The sequence below is a fragment of the Loxodonta africana genome, chromosome 15, assembly GCF_030014295.1.
Source record: "Loxodonta africana isolate mLoxAfr1 chromosome 15, mLoxAfr1.hap2, whole genome shotgun sequence".
NCBI lineage: Eukaryota > Metazoa > Chordata > Mammalia > Proboscidea > Elephantidae > Loxodonta > Loxodonta africana.
In genome coordinates this window covers 24,864,514-24,888,858 of record NC_087356.1, presented here as the reverse complement: position 1 = coordinate 24,888,858, position 24,345 = coordinate 24,864,514, and the positions used below count along the sequence as shown (strand labels likewise).

The 24,345-nt window shown below is 42.3% G+C and overlaps 1 protein-coding gene across 10 annotated transcripts in view; it reads left to right on the top strand.

Moving 5' to 3' along the window:
• The first annotated feature begins 2,871 nt into the window (after positions 1-2,871).
• Positions 2,872-24,345, top strand: part of C15H2orf42 (chromosome 15 C2orf42 homolog) — a 62,587-nt gene continuing 41,113 nt past the window's right edge. For 2 of the 10 annotated variants that reach the window (XR_010317945.1, XM_023552730.2), the window contains exon 1: positions 2,872-2,943. The gene's annotated coding sequence lies outside the window, so the exon portion shown is untranslated. Of the gene's footprint in view, positions 2,998-3,231; positions 8,547-21,893; positions 22,100-23,966; positions 24,125-24,345 lie in introns of those variants that run through there. The other 8 variants (XM_064268695.1, XM_064268694.1, XM_064268691.1 and 5 more) reach the window with 8 other exon arrangements.

Below are 24,345 nucleotides of genomic sequence, written 5' to 3'. Positions count from 1 at the left end.
AGTGATGTAATTGCCTTTGTGATGAGATCTACTATAATATGATCACTTCTATGATCTGCTGTGTGTAGACAATCAGGTGAAATGAAGTCTCCCTTGGGGTGTGGCTGCATTCAATATAGGTAGACTTTCTTGCAAGGCTCAGGGACTTTTGCTTGTTCTGGATCCTCCAGTTGGCTCCTGTTTACCTGAACTCCAGTTCTTAGGACTTGAGCCAGCAGCTTACCTGCTAACCTTGGGATTCATCAGCCTGTGCAGTCTGTGAGCCAGCAGCCTGCCAGGTTACCTGCCGATCTTGGGATTTGTCGGCCTCTGCAGCCTGTGAGCCAGAGGACTGTCGTTTGACCTGCCAATCTGGGTTCGCCAGCCCCTGCAGCTACATGAGTCAGAAGCCTCCAGCCTGACCGACGGATTTGGGACCTTCCAGCCTCTACAACCGTGTGAGTCATTTCCTTGATATAAATCTCTCTCTCTTTATTTTATATATATATATATATATATATATATATATATATATATATATATAAATAGATAGATAGATAGATGTTTCACTAGTTTTGCTTCTCTAGAGAATCCAGCCTAAGACATCAGGGGTGAGGGAGGTGGGGCAAGGATGAATAGGTAGAGCCTAGGGGACCTTAGGGCAATGAAACTATTGTGTATGTTACTTTAATGGTGGACACATGACACTATGTATTTGTCAAAACCCGTTAAGACTTACAACACAAATTATGAACCCTAATGTAAGCTATGGATTTTAACTATTAATAATGTATCACTAAAAAAAAAAAAACCCAGTGCTGTCGAGTAGATTCTGCCTCATAGTGACCCCATAGGACAGAGTAGAACTGCCCCATAGAGTTTCCAAGGAGCACCTGGCGGATTCAAACTGCCCACCCTTTGCTTAGCAGCTGTAGCACTTAACCACTATGCCATGTGGGTTTCCAATGTATCACTATTGGTCATCAATTGTAATAAATGTATCACAACAATGCAAGATGTTAAAAATAGGAAAAAAATAGTGTGTAGGGGGGAAGGAGTATATGGGAATTCTCTGTACTTTCTAATTTTTCTGTAAAACTAAAACGGCTCTAAAAAATAGTCTATTACAAGAAGAATGTAGACGGAAGGACATAATAAAAGAATAAAAATGCAATTGAAAACAATACAATTGACTAGCTCAAACAAGCTAAAAAGTTTGTTCTTTTGAAGAGATTAATAAGATTCATAACATCATGGTGAAAAGGATCGAGGAAAACAGAGAAAGGAAATAAAAAGAGGGGTTTTACTGTAACTACAGCCAAGATTTAAAAAGGTAATAAAAATATCAAGGACAACTTTATGCCAATAACTTGAAAACTTAAACAGACAATTTACTAAGGTGGTAAATAACTAAAAAACTGCCTCAAGAGGAGGCAGAAGATCTGACTAGTTTAATAACCATTAAAGAATTCAAAGCAATAGTTAAAAATCTACACAGCAAAAACATCACCACTATCCCTCTGCCCCCCCCCCAAAAAAAGGTCGACACAAAGTCTTTTAGGTGAGCACTATCAAATATTCTACCAAAAAAATGTAAATATTATGAACTCTTCTTGAGATAGGAGGGAATACCCTTACACTCATTTTATGAAGACTGAAAGCCTTAAAACCAAAACCAGTCAGGAGAAGTAGGAGAAAGGAAAAATAACAAGCCAATTTCACTAATGAATAACATGATGGCACCTTTTGGGAGTCTGACTTAGAGAAATCTGAGCATCTCATACAAATTGGGACAGATTATCCATTGAGATAGACTATCCATTGTAGAAAGATTTTATTTCTCCAGCCTGATAAACTTAGGCACGGCTATTATGAACTGCTTTGGCCAATAAAATATGACCTGGGGTACTTCTGGCAAAATCACCTCCGGTTGAGAACCGCTGCTTTAGATTATCACTTGGCACCCATATGATCATGAACACAAACCAGGCATTGAAATCCCACAGTACTGTTAACAGGGGATCATACAGATGACCCAGGATATGCTGACGATCTTATTTATTTATAATTGAAACAAAAAGACAAAATTGAAAAAATCTTCTAAAAAATTGTGACCTTCTCAGCCCCTCTCCCCTGCTGGAGAAATGGAGAAACATTTCAAATCTTAGTCCCGCAAAGGACCATTTCTCTTATTAATAATTGAGAAAACTAAGTTTTCTTTATGGTAAAGCAACCTGTCCCCAGCACTACTACTAGTAAGGAGCAGGACCAGGGCCAAAGGTGCAGGAAATTTCATACCAGCGGTTTTCAGCAGACACGCAGGCTTCACCCTAAACACCTGGCACCCAGGAGCTACTTTCAGTAAGGAACAAAGAGCATTTAGATTTATTCTGTGATTCCAAGGACCCGAACTAGGCCACCGAAGCTGATTTCAGCTCATTATAAGTGAAATATGTCAAGTAATACGTCAAATTGTAGTTATGGGAAAAAAAGATAACTTGGCATAAACACATAAATGACAGAAATAGGGAATACTTTGGTGGACAAGAGCTCTCTTGACAAACCGCTAAATCACAGCGGACAACTGCTAATAAATGTAGAAAATCTCAGGCGATTTTTGCAGCAATTACCCACGAAACTCTACTCAGAAATAAGACTCTGAAGTAGTCATGAGCTGGAGCTGTATCCGTCCCTTCTGTACCAGCAGGGTCGGCCAGAAGCACTTCAACCTCAGAGAAGGACACGAGCCGTATAGCGGCCAGGTAAGCGCAGGTTCTACCACGCGCTTTCCCCAGCAATTCTCGGCGGTCTTTGAGAGAAGGAAACTACAACTCCCATCAGACAACGCGGGATAAAGGGGCGGACACTAGCAGCGCGTGGGCTGCTCTGACCAATAACGACTGTCGTTACAGAGGACAGTTTGGCCGCGTTTGTAAAAGGCCGCGGCAGGCGAAGAGACAGGAGGTGAGGGCGGTCACCAGCGTGGGGCACTGGGACCCGAGGGGGGGCACAGGGCAGGTAAGAGGGACATGTTGCGAGAGGACAGGGGGCGGAGGTGGAACAGGGATGTAGAGTAGGGGCTCCCGACGGAGACCGAGCCCCAGGAGCAGGGTGTTGGCAGGGTGACGCTTTTGCTTGGGCCTACCTAGGACCGGAAGTGAGCGGCCGCGCGCGGAGAATGCCGGGAAGCAAGTCCTGAGCGTGGTGTGCCCGGGGGCGGGCCAGGTCTCGCAAACGGGGTGGGGTTCTGTGGCCGGGGGACGGGACGCTGTACCTGTCGGGCTCCAGTGGCCTTTCTCCGTTTCGTCAAGGGGCGCGGGGCTAACGGAAACACTTTGTACCAGAAGTCAGGAGTCATGGCTTCTAGTCCTTCACTGCCTCTCACTTGTGGTTAGAACATGTTGGCTCGTGTTAGATACCTGCTGGCCGTGTGACTTTGGTCAAGTCACTGCTTTCAGCCAGTTTTCTCATCTATAAAATGGGTAAAATAGTTCCTACTTCACAGGATCGTGGCGAGAAACAAATGAGTAAATACGTGGAAAGGGACTTAGCACGGAATGTGCTCAGTAAACAGCAAATTTTCTTACCGCGATTATTTGTTTTCTTCACTTACTGTGCGTCACAAGCATTAAGCAGCGTCTACCAAACTATATAGCTGTACAGCCAAATAGTACCTAGATGAAAACCCGCCATTCCCAAGGAGCTTTCGTGGATTAACTCCTCCAGCGCCAGTCCCTTTAAACCCTCATGCTGAGGAGGCTGTATGTAAACATGCCAAGAAGAAACAGTTCTACAGATGACGTTTTCATAAAACCCGTTGCCGTTGAGTCCATTCGTACTCGGAGCGGCCCTACAGGGCAGAGTAGAACTGCCCCATAGTTTCTAAGGAGCTCCTGGTGAATGTAAGCTGCCGACCTTAAGGTTAGCAGCTGTAGCAACCACTAGCCACCGGGGTTTGGGACCTTTTTTTTCATAGGCGGGTTTAAAATACAGGTTCCTTACAAGTCGTATTACTTTTTTGTATATGCCTTCAGTATAGAAACTGTAATAAGTGATACCAGTACATGTTCAAAATTAAAATACTACAAAATAGTGAAATGTAATTCTTCCCTCCACCTGTTTTCCAAGTTCCGAGTCACTTCTGAGGCAATAGATTCTATGAGTGTATCTCCCTCCTGCCTTTTTCCTTTTTTAAAATGAAGAGTAGAATATTAACATGCCTTTTTTCACTCCACGATATATTTTGATCTTCACTCCTTAATACATACATGTCTGATTCTTTTTTTCTTTAAATGAGAATTTTATTCAGTAATTTTAAAAAATACTGTATTTTTGGTGACTTAGTAGTTGAGTGCTACAGCTGCTAACCAACGGGTCGGCAGTTCAAATCTGCCAGGCGCTCCTTGGAAATCTATGGGGCAGTTCTACTCTGTCCTATAGGGTCGCTATGAGTCAGAATAGACTCGACAGCACTGGGTTTGGTTTTTTTTGGTTTATTTTTGGTGAAAGTATATACAGCAACATAGGTTCTCATTCAACAGTTTCTACACATAATGTTCAGTGACTGTTACTGATTGAGTTGCTTCCCCCGAAAATGTGTGTAAACTGGGCTAGGCCACAATTCCCAGTATTGTGTGATTGACCACCATTTTGTCATCTAATGTGGTTTTCCCACATGTTGTAAATCCTAACTCTGTGATGTTAAATGAGGTGGGATTAGCTGCAGTTACGTTAATGAGGCAGGACTCAATCTACAAGAGTAGGTTGTGTTTTAAAGCCAATCTCTTTTGAGATATAAAAGAGAGAAGTGAGCAGAGAGACATGGGGACCTCATACCACCAAGAAGGCAGCACTGGGAGCAGAGCGTGTCCTTTGGACCTGGGGTTTCTGAGCAGAGAAGCTCCCAGACCAGGGGAAGATTGATGACAAGGACCTTCCCCCAGAACCAACAGAGAGAGAAAGCCTGGAGCTGACACCCCTCGAGCTGGCACCCTGAATTTGTACTTCTAGCCTCCTAGACTGTGAGAGAATAAATTTCTCTTTGTTAAAGCCATCCACTTGTGGTATTTCTGTTAAAGCAGCCCTAGATAACTAAGACAGTGACATTGGTTATATTCTCCAGTTTGTGCCAACAACTGTCTATGTAACCAGACTGTTCCAGGTCTGCTCGGTGTGGCCACAGAGACACGAAATGGGTGAAAGCAAAAGAAGAAGCTTTATTTGTTTGGCCAAGCAAAGGAGTACACTGGGACTTTCATTGCCAAGATGGCTCCCTGAACAATGGCCAAAACAATATTAGGGGAAGGATCCTGGGGAAAGGAGCAAGGTCATTGATTGGTCTGGTCCAAAAAAGACGTTCTGGGACCGTTCTGTAGTCTGTGCTTACTTATTCCAAAGCAGGTGGGGAGGTCTCTCAAACCAGATCTTAGGCTCAGACCCTTCACTTCTGAAAGTCTTCCCCCAATCTTAGGTGACTAAAGTTTGGTTCTGTCCGGCAGGAGAAATGTTCTGGGGTCACCCAGAGGACGGGGTTGATGGTTCTGCACGTGTCAGGCAGGCCAGATTTGGTCTTAATGGTTCTGTGGTCTGCAGACCCCATCCTCTTGTCTTTCTTATCTTGGGCAGGAAGCTAGAAACCAGTTAGAAGGGGAGGTGGTTCATGATACTCTACTGACAAGTTGAGGGTTCGTAATGGTGCCCGGAGGCTGGGGTCTCATTCCCTCCTTCTCTTTTCAGGATTTGGGTGTTCAATCCAAATCCTGACTCTCAATGAGGAGTAGGGACGAAGGCCATACTTCTGTAACTGCTTCAACTGGACAGGGGTGCTGGCATAGAACTGAAGTCTGGCTCGTACAGGTTCGGGGGGGATGGGTCTGTAACCTTGAAGAATATACAGGCCTGAGGTCCTTAACTTTTTTCTGTAAATTGCATAAGTACTTGTAAGAGGCAGGGTCCAAAAAGGCAAATGGCAAAAATAATTAATACAGGGGTTATTGGCCAAACCCATTTGAGCAAAGTGGGTGCCCAACTACTTGCTGTTTCAGGGTTGAAATGAGGAGACAAGAGGTTTTGCTTGAGCTTATGTAGCCAAGTTGCTTGTTTGAAAATTTCTTGGACCTTGGTTTCAGCTAGGCCTGAAGTGTTAACATACATGCAGCAAAAAGTATTTTGGAGGGGGCAAATGCCGCCTTGTTCAGCTTCTATGACTTTTGTTAGGTTTCTTAAGATGAACTCATGTTGGACTAACCCAATCCAAGGAATAGTGATACTGAATGCTTTAGAAGTTCATTCTACTACTTGTTCAAAAACACCTCTTCTGGCGGGAGGGACTTGTCTCCAGAACAATCACATTTGCACTGGGAGTTTGGGGAGGAGGGAGTACAATTGTACCTTTGGCTGGGGGCCAGTGGTGCTAGCCGAAAATGTACAGTTCCAGTTGTTTGAAATGTATTACATTGTTGCTGGTTTTTTGGCCCAATACAACACATCGATAAACAGCACTCCCTTACACTCTCCTAATAGGAAGTACTGCGGGACTGCCTTTAATTTTACAGGGAACATGGGAGTGAGCCAAGTATTGCTGAACGTGGCATTAGGCACAGAACTGAAGTTATTTATGGTGATAGCAACTGAAAGACTTGAATCTTTAGTTCGTGGGTGGTGATGACACACCCAGCAGTTTGTTAGTTGTCTTCCCTGGGCTGGAGCCTGAACTAGCTTAAAATAAGGGACAAACTAACAAGTTAAGACCCACATTTTCTTACTTAGAGCAAGGAGCTCCAGCAGCATAAGTTTAGTCCGTTGGGAAGTAGCTTAAGGTTTCAAGAGTCTATCAAGAGCAGGAAAAGTGATTAAATCCCCACAGCAGTAGGCACAGTAAGGACAAAAGGTAAAAGATTAGAACAGAGCAAGCAAGATAACACTTATGCACCACAGATCATCCATCAGTACCTGTCACTTATCTGGAGTGTCTTTCTTTTTCTTGAATAGCCACCGCAAGGCCGTTACTGGTTCAGCCTCCCCGTTGCTGTTGTTCTGTGAGGTCTGTTGTTCAAGGTCAGGTGTAGGAGCCAGTTTGATTCTGGTGTGGTGAATCTTGGTGCTCTCCCCGCTGACCTTCACAGCTGTGGGTATGGACATCAGCATTTCATAGGGACTATTCCAGTTCTCAGCCAAGGCCTTAGCGCCCCAGGCTTTGACAAATATCCAGCTTCCAGGCTTGGTAGTGGAATAGTCTGCCAGGTGAGACTGGCATACCTGTGGAGAGACACAAAAGTTTTCCCTGCGAGACACAGGTACTGTTTTACAAACAGTTTACCTTGTTTATGAATACTGTCGCCCTCTAAGTCTCTAGTCACAGTGTTGTAGTCTAAATCAGAGGCATTATAGTTATGGAGCAAGGGACGCCCATAAATAAGCCCAAATGGACTCACCTTTAACTTAGTTCTAGGAGCAACTCTTACCCTGAACAGAACCATAGAGAGGACTTTAGGTCAACTTGGTCATTTGACACGATTTAGCTAGATGTGTTTTAATGGTCCAGTTGATCCTTTCAACTTTTCTACTGGATTGAGGCCTCCAGGCACTATGGAACTGCTGCTCCATCCCAAGGTGTGTAGCGACTAACTGAGTCACCTGGGCAGTGAAATGGGGCCCTTTGTCGATTTCAGTGACTGGGGCAAGCTGAAACGTGAGCTGGTGTATATGTTCGACCTTTTTGCCTTTGTCGGTCTCAGAGCCTGTATCATGGCGAACAGCTTAGCCTTCTGAGCTACCACTGGGGAGAGCGTTTGCCCCTAGAATCGCAGTAGGGCCAACGATTGCATAGCCCACCTTGTGTTGTGTTCTTTCCATGAAGTGGCTCCCATTGTTGAAGAGCTTGAGATCAGCAGTAGTCAAAGGCTGGTCCTATAAATCGGGGTAGCTAACATATACAAGATCAACAGTTTGAACACAGTCATGAGGTATGGGGTCATTAAGGGGCGGAGTAGGGAGGAGGATAGCTGGGTTCAAAGTTGTGGTGGGTTGTATCTGGATGTTAGGATTGTCCACGAGGGCAGCTTGGTATTGGGTCATTCAACTCTGGGATAGCCAGTGACTGCCCCTTTGTTCTAGCACGGCTAAAACCCAGTGTGCCATGTGTACTCACACCAGTGGTCCCAGAGTAAGCTTTTTGCTGTCTTTAATATGTGGACCATTGTCGCAACCGCCTTTAAGCAAGCTGGCCATCTGGTCATTGAGTCCAAGGTTTTGGAAAAATAAGCCACTGGATGCCTCCATGACATTAAATGCTGGATGAGTACCCCTGCCACTATACCTTGGCGTTCATGAATGAATAAATCAAAGGGCTTATGCAAGTCAGGCAGACCTAGGCTGGGGCCTCCATTAAGGCCTTTTTAACTTGTTCACATGCTGCCTGTTCTCGGCCAGTCTATACAAACGGATCTGTTTTTTCTTTCAGAAGAGCATAGAGGGATTTGGTCAATAGTCCAAAATTAGGGATCCAAATCTTGCAAAACCCCACCATTTCCAGGAACCTGCGGAGTTGTTGGCGGTTCCCGAGTAGGGTAAGTCGGTAGATAGCCTGTTTTTTCTAGGGCTGCAGCACTTGCTGCCCTCCACTGATGATGAATCGGAAATAAGTAATGTTTTGTTGTATAATATGAGCCATTTCCTTGGATACTCAGTGTCCAGCCACCTGCCAAAAAGTTTAAAACGGTCAGTGTGTTAATACTGCAGTGAAATTCGTTATTACTTGCAATAAGAAGGTCATCCACGTGCCTTAGGACCCTGTTAGTCAGTACTAGCCTCTGAAGTTCTCTGGCCAAGGTGCCCCCAAAGTCGGGGAGTTTTTAAACGCTTCTTATGAACAGTCCGGCAGTATTGCTGTTTTGTCTGGAATTTGGATTCTCCCACTCAGATGCAAATATCTCCTGGCTTTTTGAGTCCAGGGAAATGCAGAAAAATGCATCCTTTAGATCTAAAACCAAGAACCAAGTCCAAGTGGGTGACAGGGCTGAAAGCAAAGTATAGTGGTTATCTACCACCAGATGTACGGTGACCATTCCCTGGTCAGTGGCTCGCAGGTCCTGGGCAAAACCATATGTTCCATCCTTCTTCTTGACTGGCAAAATAGGGTGTTAAAAGCTAAATGGCAGGTTCTCAAAAGTCCAAAATCCAGGCACTTACCGATGAGCTGATGAATGGCCACCTGGGCTTCTCGGTTTAGTGGGTACTGCCTGACCCGTGGTGGTGTGATGTTGGATGGCAGCTGGACCTTGACCAGTACTGCACTGTGGGTGTGTCCTGGCTACTGAGTGGCCCAAACAATAGGATTATTTTCCTTTCTAGGCATTGGTTTGGGAAGAGCACCTCCCCCTGACAGGGAGGCTCTGTCTCTCGCCAGAACAGGAGGTGGGCCTTCCAACCATGTTCAGTGGGAACATCAACGTGCTCAAAATAGATTTCAGCCTGTAGTTGACTAAATAGGTCCCTCCCCAACAGCAGGGCAGGGCATTCAGGCATGTATAAGAAGGAGTGGGTCAGGGTCTTTGCCTTTCCCAGCAGAGAGCAGGTTAAAGGCTGGAGAAAAGGTCAGGTATCTTATTTCCCTAAGACTCTCACCACAATCTTTTTCTTAGGGGCCAGACCCACTAGGTGGGTTAAAACCGAGTTGGGTGGCACTAGTATCCACCAAAAACTTAGTTTTCCCTCCACATTCGTTATAACCAGAGGTTCAGGTGGAGGGCCTGCCTGTGGTCCCCTCTAATCACAGTCTGCCTCTAAACTTAGGGCTGGCAGCTGAGTGGTCCCTGTGTTTGACCTCAAAAGCTTTGGGCACTCTTTCTTCCAGTGGCCTTCTTCCTTGCAGTAAGCCCACTGGTCTTTGCCCGAGGGAACTTTGTTACGAGCTCCCCCTACTGGAGGCCCTCCTTTTCTTTTCTTTTTAATTTTTATTGTGCTTTGAGTCAAAGTTTACAAATCAAGTTGGACTCTTCATACAAAAATTTATAAACACCTTGCTATATACTCCTAGTTGCGCTCCCCTTAATGAGACAGCACACTCCTTCCCTCCACTCTCTTGGTGTCCATTCGGCCAGCTTCTGATCCTCTCTACCCTCTAATCTCCCCTTCAGACAGGAAATGCCAACATATTCTCATGTGTCTACTTGATCCAAAAAGCTCTTTCTTCACCAGTATCATTGTCTGCCCCATAGTCCAGTCCAATCCCTGTCTGAAGAGTTAGCTTTAGGAGTGGTTCCTGTCTTGGGCTAACAGAACGTCTGGGGACCATGACCTCCCGGGTCATTCTAGTCTCAGTCAGACCATTAAGTCTGGGCTTTTTATGAGAACTTGGGGTCTGCATCCCACTGCTCTCCTGCTCCTCAAGGGTGGAGGCCCTCCTTTTCTTTGTCTTTTTGGGGGTTCCCTGTAGGGCTGCCACCCCCAAGGCTGCCTGTCTTTTGGCCCTTCGATCTTCTTTGGCATCTTGTGCCTTCTCTTTCTCCTTTTCTCTATTGTTACAAGCTCGAAGGGCCAATTCGATTAGGTGCCTGGTATTCATAGTAATGCTTCCTTCTGTTTTCTGACGTTTCTTCCTAACATCTGGGGCACTTTGTCCAACAAAGACAGCATTAACCATCCTGGTATTTTCAAGCTGTTCAGGGTCTAAGTCAGTATACCATCTGAAGGTGAAGGAGATTCGTAGAAGGCAAAGAGGTCCTCATCTGATTTCTGTTTGACTTCATAAACTCTATTTAAACTCTTCTGCTTTGGGACCCCATTCGTAAGCCCCACGAGCAAACAGTCCCGATACTGAGTGAGCCTACCATACTCGTCAGCATTGTTTGACTTCCAATGAGGGTCCTGGAGAGGGACGGCCTTATCCAGCATCAGGTTATCTGGCTGGGCGTCATGTTGGTGCCGGGCGTCTTCCCTGGCTTTTTCAACAACCATTTGTCTTCCTCAGGAGTCAGTATTTAAAAGAGACTGACAGTCTGCCCAAGCAGGGTCAAAAGAAAATCGTGGTAACCAGTTCATACATTTTAAGTGGATCTTTCTATATCCCTGAGTGTAATTTTTCCAGTTACATAAGTCAGAGGTAGTGAAAGGCACACATATTCATGCCGTTTCCCCCTGGAGTCTGCTTAGAAGAGAATATTGTCCTGAGGTCCCCTAAACATGGCTCTGATCAGGCAAGGGCTCTTCTCAGGTTGAATTGGGAACTTGATAGAGCATCCCTTGTCTCGTGTGGAGTGGGGAGAGAAGATACTCCCCTTCCCCGGGAGCTCCAACAGCCACCGCATTACCTAGTTCCGGGTCTGGGCCAGGGGAAGGCTGGGGTGGGTGTGGTGGCGGTGGCTGTGGAAGTCTCGATGGATCATACAGATCCTCTCCTGTTAATACTGGGGCTGAAGGCTTTTTCTTAGTTTCCTTTTGAACAAGGATTTTACAAGATTGTTGAGTTTCTTCATCATGGGGTCACAACCAAACTTATCCCATTGTTTTAAAATACACACTAAGGGGGAATGTTCAGGGATACTCCCAGTATTTCCCATTTTCTTCTACCTAAAACAAAATGACTAGTCAAACCAAAATACCTAGCGACTGACTGGTTAAACAACCTAGCGCTTATTGCCTCCCTTTTTCTGCTCTAATACTGGACCCCAAAGGAGCCCACAACGCAGGTCCAAATAGCACAGCTATAGGTTGAATTACAAACCAAGTCCCAAACAGATCACTTACCCAAATTCTCAAGGTTCTTCTCCCGCTTTCTGAGGGGCTCCATTTGGTCTGAGACAGGGGCACCTCCGGGGCCTGGGGAAGTCCTTCTGGAGAAGCCTCTGGTGCACACTGGGTGTTCTTCTCTGGTCCTGGGCGGGCCCCTCCGGACGCGTAGCAACGCCCTCCTGGCTGGGTCGCCAAGAATGTAACCAGACTGTTCCAGGTCTGCTCCGTGGGGCCATAGAGACATGAGACGGGTGAAAGCGAAAGAAGAAGCTTTATTTGGTTGGCCGAGCAAAGGAGTACGCCAGGACTTGAGTCGACAAGATGGCTCCGTGAACAATGGCCGAAACAGTATTAGGGGAGGAGGGCTCTGGGGAAAGGAGCAAGGTAGTTGATTGGTCTGGCCAGAAAAAGATACTCCTCAGGTGGTTCTGTAGTCTGCACTTGCTCAGTCCAAAGGGGCGAGGGGAGTCTCTCAAACAGGATCGTAGGCTCAGACCCCTCACTTCTCAAAGTCTTCCCCCAATCTTGGGCTGCTAAAGTTTGGTTCCCTCCGGTGGGAGAAAGGTTCCGGGGTCACCCAGAGGATGGGGTTTGATGATTCTGTGCATGTCAGGCAGGCCAGATTCGGGCTTAATGGTTCTGTGGTCTGCAGACCCTAGCCTCATGTTTTTCTCATCTTGGGCAGGAAGTTAGCCCTAAAAAACATCTGGAGAAACCAGTTAGAAGGGGAGGTGGCTCTTGTTACTCTGCTTACAAGTTGGGGGTTGATAATGGTGCCTGGAGGCTGGGGTCTCATCTAGTTTTCCACTTTCGTTAATTTAGTCTCATTGCCCATCGAACTTTTCATCAGTACTCTAGGGTGACTGTCGTCCATTTGGTCTCAGATGGATAATATTTAAAAGAGCACAGTTATTAGGGGTGAAATTATTTACTTTTTGAGCTAGACTGCTATTTAGTTAAAAGGTGATTTTAGGGGATATTTTCTGTTTAGGGTTTAAAGAGCATCTATGGACAATAGCCTTGGGTATTCCTTTAGTCTCAAGCAGTCCACTAAGCCTGAATTCTTTTAGAATTTGAAGCTCTGTTCCACATTTTTTTCTCCATTTATCCATCTATTGTGACCCTGATCAGAAAGTTTGGTAATTGTCTGATTCTTTTTAATGGTTATGTTGCTGTTAGGTGCTCTCGAGTCAGTTCCGACTCATAGTGACCCTGTGTATAACAGAACAAAACACTGCCTGGTCCTGCACCATCCCTACAATCCTTATGCTTGAGACCTTTGTTGCAGCCACTGTGTCAGCCTGTCTCGTTGAGGGCCTTTTTCTTTTCTACTGACCATGTACTTTACCAAGCATGATGTCCCTCTCCAGGGACTGATCCCTCCTGACGACATGTCCAAAGTACGTAAGATGCAGCCTTGCCATCCTTGCTTCTAAGGAGCATCCTGGCTGTACTTCCAAGACAGATTTGTTCCTTCTTCTCACAGTCCATGGTATATTCAATATTGTTCTCCAACGCCACAATCCAAAGCCATCAATTCTTCTTCAGTCTTCCTTATTCATTGTCCACCTTTCACATGCATAGGAGGTGATTGAAAACACCATGGCTTGAGTCAGGTGCACCCTAGTCCTTAAAGTGGTATCTTTGCTTTTTAACCCTTTAAAGAAGTCTTTTGCAGCAGATTTGCCCAATGCAATGTGTCTTTTGATTTCTTGATTGCTGCTTCCATGGGTGTTGATTGGGGATCCAAGTAAAATGAAACCCTTGACAACTTCAATCTTTTCTCCATTTATCATGATGTTGCTTATTAGTCCAGTTGTGAGGATTTTTGTTTTCTTAATGTTGAAATGTAATCCATACTGAAGGCCGTGGTCTTTGATCTTCATCAGTAAGTGCTTCAAGTCCTCTTCACTTGCAGCAAGCAAGGTGTGTCATCTACATAACGCAGGTCTTTAATGAATCTTTCTCCAATTCTGATGCTACATTCTTCTTCATGTAGTCCAGTTTCTCAAACTATTTTCTCAGCATACAGATTGAATAAGTATGGTGAAAGAATACAACCCTGACACACCTTTCCTGACTTTAAACCATGTGGTATCCCCTTGTTCTGTTCGAATGACAGCCTCTTGATCTATGTACAGGTTCCTCATAAGCACAATTAAGTATTCTGGAATTCCTGTTCTTCACAATGTTATCCATAATTTGTAATGATCCACACAGTCAAATGCCTTTGCATAGTCAGTAAAACACAGGTAGACGTCTTTCTGGTATTCTTTACTTTCAGCCAGGATCCATCTGACATCAACAATGATATATATCCCTGTTTCCACGTCCCCTTCTGAGTCTGGCCTGAATTTCTGGCAGTTCCCTGTTGATATACTGCTGCAGCGGCTTTTGAATGTTCTTCAGCAAAATTTTAGTTGTGTGTGATATTAATGATGTTGTTTAATAATTTCCACATTTGGTTAGATTACCTTTTTTTTTGGCATAGGCATAAATCCAGTCAGTTGACCAGGTAGGTGTCTTCCAAATTTTTTGGCATAGACGAGTGAGCACTTCCAGTGCTGCATCCATTTGTTCAAACATCTCAGTTTGTATTCCATCAGTTCCTGGAGCCTTGTTTTTCACCAGTGCCTTCAGTGCGGCTTAGACCTGGTTCCTGATCATATGCTACCTCCTGAAATGACTGAAAGTTGACCAGTTCTTTTTGGCATAGTGACTCTGTGTATTCCTTCCGTCTTCTTTTGATGCTTCGTACATTGTTTAATATTTTCCCCATAGAATCTTTCCGTATTGCAAGTCCAGGCTTGATTTTTTTCCTCAGATCTTTCAGCTTGAGAAATGCGGAGTATGTTCCTCCCTTTTGGTTTTCTAACTCCAGATCTTTGCACATGTCATTCTAATACTTACTTTCGCTTCTTGAGCCAACCTTTGAAATCTTCTGTTTGGCTCTTTTACTTCATCATTTCTTCTGTTTGCTTTAGCCACCTTATGTTCAAGAGCAAGTTTCAGAGTCACTTCTGACATCCCTTTTGGTCTTTTCTTTCTTTCATGTTTTTTTAATGACCTCTTGCTTTCTTCATGTATGATGTCATTCCACAACTCATCTGGTCTTTGGTCATTAGTGTTCCATGTGTCAAATCTGTTGTTGAGATGGTCTCTAAATTCAGGTGGGATATGCTCAAGGTCATACCTTGGCTCTCGTGGACTTGTTCTAATTTTCTTCGGTTTCAACTTGAACCTGTATATGAGCAGTTGATGGTCTATCTCGCAGTTGGCCCCTGGCCTTATTCCTACTGATGATATTGAGCTTTTCCATCGTCTGTCTCCACAGATGTAGTTAATTTGATTCCTGTATATTCCATCCAGCAAGGTCCATGTGTACAGCCACCATTTATGTTGTTGAAAAATGGTATTTGCAATGAAAAAATCACTGATCTTTCTAAATTTTATCATGGATCTCTGGAATTATTTATATCACCAAAGCCATATTTTCCTACTACTGATCCTTCTTGTTTCCAACTTTTACATTTCAGTCACCAGTAATTATCAGTGCATCCTGATTGCAGGTTCGATCAATTTCAGGCTGCAGAAGTTGGTAAAAAAATCTTCAGTTTCTTCATCTTTGGCATTAGCGGTTGGTGCATAAATTTGAATAATAACGTATTAACTAGGCTTCCTTGTTCTTGTTAGGTGCCGTCGAGTCTGTTCCAACTCATAGCGACCCTAGACACAGCAGAGCGAAACACCCCCCAGTCCTGTGCCATCCTTAAAATTGTTGCTATGCATGTGTCAGTTTGTTGTCCTGTGGGGCCTCGTGTGTTGCTGTGATGCTAGAAGCTGTGCCACTGGTATTCAAATATCAGCAGGGTCACCCATGGCGGATAAGTTTTACCTTAGCTTCCAGACTAAGACAGCCTAGGAAGAAGGATCTGGCGGTCTACTTCTGAAAAGATTTAGCCAGTGAAAATCTTATGAATAACAGCAGAACATTGTCTTTCTTATAGGCGTATGGGTATTATCTGACAGGATAGATTTTGAAGTGTTCCTTTTGACTGTAAATGCAATGCCATTCCTCTTCAAATTGTCATTTCTGACATCAGAGACCATATGATTGTCCGATTCAGAATAGCCAATACTAGTCCTTTTCAGCCCACTAACGCCTAGGATATCAATGTTTATGCGTTCCATTTCATTTTTGATGATTTCCAATTTTCCTAGATTCATACTTTGTACATTCCATATTCTGATTATTAATGAATGTTTGCAGCTGTTTCTTCTGTTTTGAGTTGTGCTCCATAGTTGTTTATTGTGTGGTCACGCCATAATTTACCCAGTTCTCTACCAATGAGCTCTAAACTGATTTTGTTCTTGTGCAGTTGTAGACAGCCTTGCAGTGAGTATCCCTATACATCTTTCTTTGTGTACATGTGAGACTATAACTGGTAAAATCTTAGAAATGGAATTGCTAAATCAAAGTGTAAGTTTTACATTTATTATATTTGCATCCCTTTAAAGAGGATTCTGCGTCTATACTTTCACCAACAATGCAGTGCAGAGTGCCTGTTTCTCCATATTCTCTTGAACACAGTAATTGCGTTAGTCTTTTTGTCACTTTGCCGAAGTATTATCTTGTTTTAATTTGCTTCTCATTTATTGTAAGGTTGAATATCTTTTCATATCTTTAAAAAGTTTTTCCTTTTTCTTTTTCATAAACTGTCTTTTCATGTCTTTGCCCATTTTTCTGGTGGGTTCATCATTGATTTCTAAAAACTTTTATTTTAGAAAGGAGCCCCTGGGTGATGCAAATGGTTAATGCAGTCAGCTACTAACCAAAAGTTAGAGGTTCAAGTCCACCCAGAGATACCTCAGAAGAAAGGCCTGAAGATCTACTTCTGGAAAAATCAACCATTGAAAAATCCGATAGAGCACACACAGTTCTGTGATACACATGGGGTCACTGTGAGTCGGAATCAACTCAGTGGCAGCTGGTGGTAGTGGCTTATTTTAGGAAATTCATTTGCATTTCAAATATTTTTGCTCTTTTTTTAAGTAACAGCTTACTGAGATATACTCTGTATACCATAAAATTCAGCCTTTTAAAGTATACAATTCAGTGGGTTTTAGTGTACAATAGTCCCCCTTTCTCCCAGGAGCATGTGTTCCAAGACTCTGCCTGAAACCCAGGATAGTACTGAGCCCTATATATACTATGTTTTGTCCTATATGTACCTAACTATGGTAAAGTTTAATTTATAAATTAGGCACAGTAAGAGATTAACAACAATAACTAGTAATAAAAAGAACAGTTATAACAATATACTGTAATAAAAGTTGCATGAATGCAGTCTTAGGGCGGGATGGAGCAGGATGATGCGAGATTTTATCACACTACTCATTTAACATCTTTGGACCACAGTTGACCTCAGGTAACTGAAACCACAGAAAACAAAACCTAGGATAAGGGGGAGACTATTGTATTTACAGAGCCTGTGGCGCAGTGGTTAAGTGTTTTCTGCTGCAAACCAAAAGGTCAGCAGTTCAAATCCACCAGCCACTCCTTGGAAACCCTGCGGCAGTTTTCCTCTGTCCTATGTGGTCTCTGGAAACCCTGGTGGTGTAGTGGTTGAGACTACGGCTGCTAACTGAAAGGTCAGCAGTTCGAATCCACCAACCGCTCCTTGGAAACTCTATGGGATAGTTCTACTCTGTCCTATAGGATCGCTGTGAGTCGAAATCGACTCGACAGCAATGGGTTTGATTTTTTTTTTTTAATGCAATTTCTATAAGTTGGAATCAACCCAATGGCAACGGGTTTTTTTTTTTTTTTTCAGCTGATAGAGTTGTGTAAGCTTTCATCACTCCAAAAAGAAATCTTGTAGTCATTCCCCATTCTTCCTGTCCCTGGCACCTGACAACCATTAATCTGTTTCTATACATTTGCCTATTCTCAATGTTTCATACAAACGGAATTATACAATATGTGGTCTTTTTCCCTGGCTTCTGTCACTTAGCATAATATTGCAAGGTTCCCCCATATTGTAGCATGTATTTGTACTTTCTTTTTTATGGCCAAATAATATTCTGTTATATATATATGTACGTATATATATCACATTTTGTGTATCCATTCATCAGTTGATGGACATTTGGGTGGTTTCCACTTTCCGATTATTATATATAATGCTGCTATGAACATTTGTGTACAAGTTTTTGTGTGGACATATGTTTTTGAATCTCTTGGTTATATATTTTCTTGGGAGTCATATGATGACTCTGTGTTTAACACTTTGAGGAACTGTCTGTCCCATTTTACAGTCCCACCAATAATGTATGAGGATTCCAGTTTCCCCACATCCTCACCAACACTTGTTATTGGCACATTTTTAGTTATCTCGGTGGATATGAAGTGCCATCTCCTTGTAGTTTTGATTTGCGTTTCCCTAGTGACTAATGTTGAATATCTTTTCGTGGGCTTATTGGCCATTTGTTTATCTTCTTTGTGGAGAAATGCCTATCCCACTCCTTTGCCCATTAAAAAAAAAAATATATGTATATATATATATTTGTTTTAAAATTTTTTTAGACTTTATTTCTTAGAGCAGTTTTAGTTTTACAGAAGAATTGTGCAGAAATTACAAAGTTCTCATATATTTCTTTTCCCATGCGTACTGTTTCACCTGTTATTAACATGTTGCATTCCTGAGGCACACCAGTTTTTAACAGAAGTTATTTGTCTCTTTATTGTTGAATTATGAGTTCTTTATATATTCTAGATACAAATTTCATATCGTACTATGATTTGCAAATATTTTCTTCCATTCTGTGGGTTATCTTTTCATTTTCTTGATGGTGCCCTTTGAAGCACGAAAGTTTTTAATTTTGATAGTCTAATTTATCTTTGTTTTTTCTTTTTTTGTTTGTGCTTCTTTTGGTGTCATATCTAAAAAACCATTGCCTAATTAAAGGTCATGAAGATTTACTGCTGTATTTTTTTCTAAGCATTTCATAGTTTTAGCTCTTACATTTAGGTTGAAGAATCATTTTGAATTAATTTTTGTGTATGGTGTGAGGTAGGGGTCCAACTTCATTCTTTTTCATGTGGCTACCCACCCAGTTATCCCAGCCCCATTTGTTGAAAAGACTAATCTTTCACCATTGAATGGTCTTGGCACCCTTGTCAAAAATCAATTGATCATAATAAAGGGCATTTATACAAAGCCAACAGCCAACATCACCCTAAATGGAGAGAGCCTGAAAACATTCCCATTGAGACCAGGAACCAGACAAGGATGCCCTTTATCACCACTCTTACTCAGCATTGTGCTGGAAGTCCTAGCCAGAGCAGTTAGGCTAGATAAAAAAATAAAGGGCATCCAGATTGGCAAGGAAGAAGTAAAAATATCTCTATTTGCAGATGACATGATCTTATACACAGAAAACCCTAAGGAATCCTCCAGAAAACTACTGAAACTAATGGAAGAGTTCAGCACAGTATCGGGATACAAGATAAACATATAAAAATCAGTTGGATTCCTCTACACCAACGAAAAGAAAATCACCAAATCAATGCCATTTACAGTAGCCCCCAAGAAGATAAAATACTCAGGAATAAATCTTACCAGTGATGTAAAAGACTTATACAAAGAAAACTACAGTACACTTCTGCAAGAAACCAAAAGAGACGTACCTAAGTGGAAGAACATACCTTGCTCATGGATAGGAAGACCTAACATTATAAAAATATCTATTCTACCGAAAGTGATCTATACATTTAATGCAATTACAATCCAAATCCCAATGACATTCTTTAACGAGATGGAGAAACAAATCACCAATTTCATATGGAAGGGAAAGAGGCCCCAGATAAATAAGGCATTACTGAAAAAGAAGAACAAAGTGGGAGGCCTTACTTTACCTGATTTAAAACCTATTATACCGCCACAGCAGTCAAAACAGCCAGGTACTGGTACAAAAACAGATACATGGACCAGTGGAACAGAACTGATGATCCAGACATAAATCCATCCACATATGAGCAGTCGATATTTGACAAAGGCCCCAAAATAGTTAACTGGGGAAAAGACGGTCTTTTTAACAAATGGTGCTGGCATAACTGGATATCCATCTGCAAAAAAATGAAACAAGACCCATACCTCACTCCATGCACAAAAACTAACTCAAAATGGATCAAAGACCTAAATATAAAATCTAAGACGGTAAAGATCATGGAAGAAAAAATAGGGACAACATTAGGAGCCCTAATACATGGCATAAACAGTATAGAAAACATTATAAAGAATGTAGAAGATAAACTAGATAACTGGGAGCTCCTAAAAATCAAACACTTATGCCCATCCAAAGACTTCACCAAAAGAGTAAAAAGACTACCTACAGACTAGGAAAAAGTTTTCAGCTATGACATTTCTGATCAGCGCCTGATCTCTAAAATCTACATGATACTGCAAAAACTGAACTGCAAAAAGACAAATAACCCAATTAAAAAATGGGCAGAAGATATCAATAGACACTTCACTAAAGAAGACATTCAGGTAGCTAACAGATAAATGAGGAAATGTTCACTATCATTAGCCATTAGAGAAATGCAAATCAAAACTACAATGAGATTTCATCTCACTCCAACAAGGCTGGCATTAATCCAAAAAACACAAAATAATAAATGTTGAAGAGACTGTGGAGAGATTGGAACACGTCTACACTGCTGGTGGGAATGTCAAATGGTACAACCACTTTGGAAATTGATTTCGCGCTTCCTTAAAAAGTTAGAAATAGAACTACCATAAGATCTAGCAATCCCACTCCTTCGAATATATCCTAGAGAAATAAGAGCCTTTACACGAGCAGATATATGCACACTCATGTTTATTGCAGCACTGTTTACAATAGCAAAAAGATGGAAGCAACCAAGGTGCCCATCAATGGATGAATGGATGAATAAATTATGGTATATTCACACAATGGAGTACTACACATCGATAAAGAACAGTGAGGAATCTGTGAAACATTTCATAACATGGAGGAACCTGGAAGGCATTATGCTGAGTGAAATTAGTCAGTTGCAAAAGGACAAATATTGTATAAGACCAATATTATAAGAACTTGAGAAATAGTTTAAACTGAGAAGAAAACATTCTTTTGTGGTTACGAGACGGGGAGGGTGGGAGGGGGCATTCACTAATTAGTAGATAAGAACTACTTTAGGTGAAGGGAAAGACAGCACACAATACAGGGGAGGTCAGCACAATTGGACTAAACCGAAAGCAAAGAAGTTTCCTGAATAAACTGAATGCTTCGAAGGATACGTAGCAGGGTCTGGGGACCATGGTTTCAGGGGACATCTAAGTCAATTGGCGTAATAAAATCTATTAACAAAACATTCTGCATCCCACTTTGAAGAGTGGCGACTAGGGTCTTAAATGCTAGCAGGCAGCCATCTAAGATGCATCAATTGGTCTCAACCCACCTGGATCAAAGGAGAATGAAGGACACCAAGGACACAAAGCAATTACGAGCCCAAGAGACAGAAAGGGCCACATGAACCAGAGACTACATCATCCTGAGACCAGAAGAACTGAATGGTGCCCGGGTACAACCGATGACTGCCCTGAAAACCCCTGAGGGAGCAAGAGAGCAGTGGGATGCAGACTCCAAATTCTCATAAAAAGACCAGACTTAATGGTCTGACTGAGACTGGAAGGACCCCGGTGATCATGGCCCCCAGACCTTCTGTTGGCCCAGGACAGGAACCATTCCTGAAGCCAACTCTTCAGACATGGATTGGACTGGACAATGGGTTGGAGAGGGACGCTGGTGAGGAGTGAGCTTCTTGGATCAGGTGGACTTTCTATTTTATTCTGTAGATTTATGTCTATTCTTACACCATTAGTGTATTTTCTTGATTACTGTAGCTTTGTAGTAAGTTTCAAATCAGAGGTGTGAGTTCTCCAGCTTTGTTCCCCTTTTTCAGGATTCTTTGGGTTCTTCTGGGTCCCTTGCATTTCCCTATGAATTTTAAGACCAGCTTGTCAATTTTTGCAAAAAAAGACAGCTGGGATTTTGGTAGGTATTGAGTTGAATTTGTAGACCAATTTGGGAAGTATTGCCATCCTAACAATATTAAACTTTCTGATCCATGAATATAGGATGTCTTTCCATTTATTTAGGGTCTCTGGGTGTTCAAACCATTAACACACTCAACTGCTAACCAAAAGGTTGAAGGTTCAAGTCCACCCAGAGGCACCTTGGAAGAAAGGCCTGGTGATCTACTTCCAAAAAACCGGCCATTGAAAACCCTATGGAACACAGTTCTACTTTGACACACATGGGATCACCATGAGTCAGAATGAACTTGATGGCAACTGGTAAGGAGGTAATAACGACTAAATGCAGTGTAGTATTCTGGATTGGTTCCTGGATCAGAAAAAGGACAAAGTTTATTAATAATAATGTATCAATGTTAGTTTCTTAGTTTTGACAAATGTCTCATGGTAATGTATGATGTTATCAGAGGAAACTAGGTGAGGGGTGTCTGGGAATTCTGCTCTATCTTTGCAACTTTTCTATACATCTAAACTTATTCCAAAATAAAAACTTTATTTTTTAAAAAAGAGCATTAGTGGAAACACTGGTGAAATTCAAATAAAGTCTGTAGTGTAGTTAGTAGAATTGTGCCAATGTTAAAACCTCATTTTGGACAAATGTACCATGACTATATAAGATGTTAACATTAAGGGATGTTGGGTAAAGAGTATACAGGAACTCTCTGTACTATCTTTGCAGCTTTTCTGTAAATCTAAAATCATTCCAAAGTTAAATTTTTTTTTTAAAGGGAATATGCATTTGTAATTTTGAAAGGTACAAATTGCCTTCTACAGGGCATAATGGAAAAAGTGAAACTAAAAATAAGACGAAAGAGAGGAATTCCCTGTAGTAAAGCACAAGGACAACACTTCAAGTTTCCGCCACAAAGCATTGGCAAACCAGTTCTTCCCCTAAGGAGGGGAAGTTGTTCTTTTTCCCACTTCAATGATATGTTAAATCATCCTCATCAGCATTATCTTAAAAATTGATTTATTCCTCTGCTGTTGTTAGCGGCCATAGAATAGTCTCAATCATGGCGGCCTTACGTGTAACCATGTGTAACTGCATTATTCATGATGTTGGTACATCCTTTGCCATGCTCTCGCATATATGAAATTTGGGGAAGGCAGTGATTGTTTCCATTTTGCCCAAAAAAAAAACAAAAAACTGATGCTCAGAAGTTAAAGGACTTGGTCATAGTGGTAACTGGTGGTACTAAGTCCTCCTCCTTTTTTTTTAATCCTAGTTTTTTGACTTTGGAACCATGAATAACCGTCTCTCCTAAGAACTCCCGTTTGGCTGAATGAGCATAGCTACTAGAGAAGTGCATTGAGCTGGAAAGGAAGTGCTATGTAAACACATTGATGTCTCTAGATCAGTGGTTCTCAACTGGGAGCAATTTTGCCCCCCAGGGGACATTTGGCAATGTTTGGAGACATTTTTGGCTGTCCCAGTTGGGAGGGCTGCTGCTTGTATCATCTAATGGGTAGAGGCCAGGGATGCTGCTAACCGTTCCATAATGCACAGAATGGCCCCCCACAGCAAAGAATTATCCAGCCTTAAATGTCAGTTATGCCAAGGTGGAGAAACCATGATATAGATTGGTATAAAGTTTTATTCACAGTGGATAATCAGCAAAAATTCCAATTGGAAATTAGTTCACAGCACCAATGAAAAGGTGGGCATTCTTAGACAAGCTTATTTATACTTCCCAAATTGTTAATCAGGGGATTACAGAAATGTGGTGGGAAAATGTCAAGACCATTCCTTGGGGTTAGGGGGAAAAGCAATGCTAACAGCCTATTTCTAAATCACAAGCAGATTACCTCAACAAAAAATAATCAACTTTATTAATAATATACACGCTGGACCTACACCTTATTTTGAAATGAATCAAACTATAAGATAGATTAATGAATGGGAGAGGGATGGATGGACAGATATGTGATAAAGCAAATATAGTAAAATGTTATTGGGAAATCTAGATAGTGGGTGTATATATGAGTGTTCACTGTATAATTCTTTCCATTTTTCTGTAGCTTTGAAAACATTCATAATAAAACATTCGGGGAGGGGTGTCTTAGTCATCTAGTGCTGATATAATAGAAATACCACAAATGGATGGCTTTAACAAAGAGACATTTATTTTCTCACAGTCTAGTAGGCTAGAAGTCCAAATTCAGGGTGTCAGCTCCTGGGGAAGTCTCTCTCTCTCTCTGTCGGCTCTGGAGGAAGGTCCTTCTCATCAAGCTTCTCCACACAGGGACCCAGTGTCCAAAGGACACGCTCTGCTCCTGGCACTGCTTTCTTGATGGTATGAGATCCCCAACTTTCTGCTTGCTTCCTTTCCTTTTATCTCTTGTAAGATAAAAGGTGGTGCAGACCACATCCCAGGGAAAGTCCCTTTACATTGGATCAGGGATGTGACCTGGGTAAGGATGTTGCAATCCCAGCCTAATCTTCTTTAACATAAAATTACAGTCACAGACAGGCTGTCTTATTAGCGGGAGAGCAATTGGGAGTATGTAGCAAGGT